The 5014-nt window shown below is 38.8% G+C and overlaps 1 protein-coding gene across 4 annotated transcripts in view; it reads right to left on the bottom strand.

Moving 5' to 3' along the window:
* The window catches only part of dab1b (DAB adaptor protein 1b), a 38283-nt gene extending 35237 nt beyond the window's left edge, over positions 1–3046 (bottom strand). For all 4 annotated transcript variants that reach the window (XR_001632239.1, XM_016464627.1, XM_016464628.1 and 1 more), the window contains exon 1: positions 2802–3046. The gene's annotated coding sequence lies outside the window, so the exon portion shown is untranslated. The remainder of the gene's footprint in view (positions 1–2801) is intronic.
* Positions 3047–5014: the final 1968 nt, after the last annotated feature.

The raw sequence follows: 5014 nt of genomic DNA, 5'->3' as shown, positions 1-5014 counted from the left end.
CTTCCGTTCCGATCAAAACATTAAACAGGTTCTCGCCACTCAGTGACACAACCACTAAGAAACCTGTCGAAAGAGCCCTAGTTATTGGCAATTCTATTATACAGAACGTGAAAATAGAGACACCAGCCACCATAGTCCAATGTTTACCGGGAGCCAGAGCGCCTGACATCTTGGCAAATTTAAAAGTGCTGGCTAATCCTAAACATAAATTCAGTAAGATTGTTATTCACGTCTGCACTAATGATGTCCGACTTCGCCAGTCAGAGATCACTAAAAATAACATTATAGAGGTGTGTGAACTTGCCAGTATGATGTCAGACACTGTAATATGCTCTGGTCCTCTCCCTGCTTACCGTGGTGACGAGATACACAGCAGACTGTCGTCACTCAATGGCTGGATGTCTAAAGTGGTGCCATTTCATAATACCTAGAATATCAAAATCAACTGCGGGTTGCAGATCCTTTTCCTATTTAGCACTCAAACTCTGGAACAATCTACCTAGCGCTGTTCGGGAGGCAGACACACTCTGTTAGTTTAAATCTAGGATAAAGATCCATAACCTGGCATACACATAATACACTATCGCATTTCTATAAATCAATCCGATTGTTAGGCTGCATTAATTAGGTCAACAGGAACCGGGAACACTTCCATTACCTTCCAGTTTACTCGTTACAACGTAAGAAGAATGGCATCTAAGCTAATATTAGTCTGTTTCATTCTTATTCCGAGGTCACCGTAGCCATACGGATCCAGTGTGTATACCCTGACAGATCCCCTGTGAAGACCTCGTCGGCCATCGGCACAAGACCACGGGAACCAGACGAGTCCTCCGCTCAATCTGACTTGCGTTGCAGCCTGGAATTAAACCACAGCATGCTGGTTTCGTCTGGCCAGAGGAGAACTGGCCCCCCGACTGAGCCTGGTTTCTCCCAAGTTTCTTTCTCCATTTCTGTCACAGATGGAGTTTTGCTTGCTTAGTTGGGGACTCAGTTTTTGGCAATATTGTTGACTTGATTGCACAGGCACTATTGGAAGAGAACTGAACTGAGCTGGACAATGACATCACTGAGGCACTGTCCACACGAACAAGGTTATTTTTAAAATCGCAGCTTTTTCTACGCGGTTAGGTCGTTCGTCCACACGCAAACGCAGCACCAGGTCACTGAAACCGAACATTTTTGAAAACGCCTGCCAGGGTGAAGATTTTCAAAATATCCGGTTGCAGTGTTATCGTGTAGACAGCGAAACCGGAGTTTTTGGCTTGTGACGTCGGAGCCTGCGCTGTTATCTCCGCCTACTGGAAACTTTTTCAGGCTTCTGATTGGCCAACATGGCTTTACGGTTGAGATTATATCGCCACCTGTTGGTTTGGCATGCTCTTGACAGTGCTTCATAGCATGCGTTTGCGTTTTCATGTGCACAGAGATTTTTTTAAAAACGGAAGGAAAAACTCAGTTTATAAAAATACCCGTGTACGTGTGGACATGGCCTGAATCAACAATGAACTGACTTTAACTGATAAACTGACTGTTTTTTATTGTCCTTTTGCATTATCAGCACATAATTTTTCCTGTAAAGCTGATTTGACATAATCTGTATTGTATAAAGCACTATATAAATAAAGGTGACTTGACTATACTATTTTGTCAATTAAGTCTTTTATTATTTAAGCATCAGTTGTACCGATGCATGTCGAAAGCATGTTCAAATGAAGCTCATCTATTTTCATGTGAGTCTAAGATCCCAACCCCCACCACCAAAAATCAGAGTCTGTCTAGCATACAAGCCAAAATTCAAAATCAAGCCACATCCACAACTAAATAAAATGTAGTAAATAATAACTGAAGAAAGAACATTATGAGGTTTTTTTTAATTGAGTTGGCAGCAAGTCTTCACATAGCAGTTTAATTATTTACAACATTTAAAGGGATAGTTCACCCCAAAATGAAAATGTGATTTTGTCTGTGCATGTTTTTTTTACTCTCATAGATTTTGTTACCATTGCCATGCATTATACGACTGCAACGGCTGGACTTAAAAATCATAATTTGTGTTCTACTGAAGAAACAAAGTCACCTATCTTGGATGCCCTGGGGGTAAGCAGATAAACATCACATTTTCATTTTTGGGTGAACTATCCCTTTAAGTTTTGCACAGAGTGACTGACTGATTTACAAGATGCCAATCAGAAGATCACACATCATCTGAAGTTTCCATGCTTTGTAGGCTACTTTGTACATGTATACAGTCACCCAGCAAACACAAAACCAAGTGTATAGTTCCCATTCGGTTATATTTGCAGCTAATTCAAAGATGAAGACAACCTATATAGGCTAGTCCTGAGGATTCTGTGGCAAATAAGTTTTACAGAACGTTATGTTCAGGTTTTATTTTCATAACGTACAGGGGAAAATGTTGGGAGACAAAATAACAACCCAATAACCTTTACATTACTAAAAACAAAAAGTTATGCATTTGCTTCCTCGTGAGACACTGCATTTAAGCAATTCATATAGTACAACATATATTCGAAACTAGCAGTTAATTCACAACACAACGACACATTCTCCTCCACACCTGTTTCAGAGAAATCCGGTCGAATTCAACCATGAAAAAATAACTCGCTTTAAATGGAATCGTGAAGCGAACGAGAGAATGAAGCAAAAATAACTATGACTGCACTTCACTCAAATAAAGAGTTACATTTTTAGAAGATTGGGCAAATGAAGTTGATACATTTTTATTTACACAAACGCTGCGCACCTGTAACAGCACACATCGCGTCGCAGCTACTCACCTACTGCCAAACATCGCGCTTACTTCCAATGTATCGCTTTTATTCCAAACATTATTGGTGTGCAGCAGCTGCCATGGTCAAATGATGAGTTCAATCCAGTTTTCACCATTCAGTGCATCTGCATGTGAAATGCAGACTGAACAAGTGCCAGCAGGTTAAGATGCTCAGTTTCAGCCTCTCTGATCAAAATCCCCCAAAAACACTCGATCGCAATGGCGCTCGACAGAAATCAGATGTTTCTTCTCCACCAGAATAATCAGCTATGAAGAGAAATGAGGCGATGGGGCGGGAGGAGAGAGACCCCCGTCACAGAATCATTCAAATGCACAGAGGATAATGCGGAGATGAGTGAAGGGGGATGGGAGAGGATTAAGTAGAAATGGGGAATCAAAAGCACCCTCACATACATAAAACACATGCCCAATCATTTTATTTGCATATTTTCTGTGTTGTTTTATGTATGTAATTGTGTAATATAGTTACACAGTGTATAAACTGCTAGGATGATGTTTAGTTTGTTGTCCATCCTAAAATTGGCAGGAGTGATGCAGACAGAGGTCAGTGAAGCATCCTTCTCTCTCTGGCTGGCTGGCTGTAGTTGGCAGTAGTTAATAGCATTTCAAGACCCTCATTAAAGACCAGATCAGATGCCTAATCTTATATGCATACAGTACATTAGTGACTTGTGCTCACATATGTTTATCTGTATGTACAGTGTACTCATTATAATCTGTATTTAATGTTTCAATAAAAAGACTTGGGTGTCAGTGAGTTCACAATGATTGGTAACTTCCATTGTTATATTTGCAACGGCTGTTACAATGTATGTCTGATCCAGTGTTTTTTTTTTTTTAAAGCAGGCACACATGATTGTCATGTGGCTTCTAACAAATAAACACTAATCCAAACATTAACAGATGGTTGCAATCCAATGTCAGTGTGTTAAGTGCATGTCTTTTGTTGTTGTTTATTGTCATTTTGAAAAATACATTTCAAATATACTCTCAATGAATGCATGAACCAACACTATTTGTTTTTTAATTTGTGTAATGTTCCTAATTTTATTCTATTTTTTAAATCTTGTTCCTCGTTATTTTATGCGAAATAAATGAGCAATTTCCTCTCTTTGGCAGTTGTGTCACCCATGTGAATAATCAGAGTCTATTCAAATTAATCTACACTGTGAAATTGTCATTGATGGAAAGGAACTGACCCTTGACTCTGCCTCCTTGCAAATTTTGCTGCTCTTTTGTTCCAATTCATAGTGGCTGTGTTTTACAAAAACCTGGTGTATGGCACATTTTCAGCTTGCCATACCACACTAACATATCAGATATATATCAACATACTGTTAGGATACACAGACTTTGAGATAACAGCAATACAACAAGCAAGCAAATGTTTTGTCTACTTAACACTGCCTTTTTTTGAAAGTTGCTGTACATCACTTCTGCAGCCCAGCTCTCTCATTAAATTATGACTGCCTATGAAAAGTTTTTCCAAACACTCCCCATGTGCTATCCAGACTCACTCCGCTCACTCCACGCCATTGGGTGAGAAGTTGACCTGTCAACTGCTCCAACAAACAGAATGAGCAAATTCATTTTTTCCCCCATTGGAAGAAATCACATGGAAATATATGCTTGTATGATCGCAGCTTGCATTGTGTGAGAGAAATGATGAGCCGGAAATCTTACAAGCTTCTCACCATTTTTAAACATGTTAAAAAATAAAGGGAATCAGCTTGAATTTGTACATGTAAACTAATTAAATTAGTCAATGTAATAATTTAAGCTAAACCTAAACCATTGGTATATTTTTTACATGTGTACCAAAATATTAGAAAAATATTAGAGTCAGATATTTAAACTTGCCCTTATAACATAATATCAGTCTCTGAAGTTCTACAAAGCCATTTGGAGAAAAACATCCCAACGGTTTTACTCACATTTATCATAAGACATTATTTATATAGACATTTAGTAATATGGCTCATTGCTTTAGTGAGCTTGGAGGCAACAACCTCACTAGAACAACCATGCACATAAATTACAGCGTCATCTGCATATAGCTGAAATTCTACATCAGGACAAATAGAAGGCAAATCATTGATGTACAAACTAAATGAGAGTGGTCCAAGTACGGATCCCTGTGGAACACACAAAGTAGTATTAAATACAGATGAATTGTGACTATAAACTTTCACAAATTGT

This window comes from Sinocyclocheilus anshuiensis, unplaced genomic scaffold (genome assembly GCF_001515605.1).
Source record: "Sinocyclocheilus anshuiensis isolate Anshui unplaced genomic scaffold, SAMN03320099.WGS_v1.1 scaffold524, whole genome shotgun sequence".
Taxonomy (NCBI): Eukaryota; Metazoa; Chordata; class Actinopteri; order Cypriniformes; family Cyprinidae; genus Sinocyclocheilus; species Sinocyclocheilus anshuiensis.
Note: the sequence above shows the minus strand (reverse complement) of the source record. Positions and strands in the feature narration are given on the sequence as shown.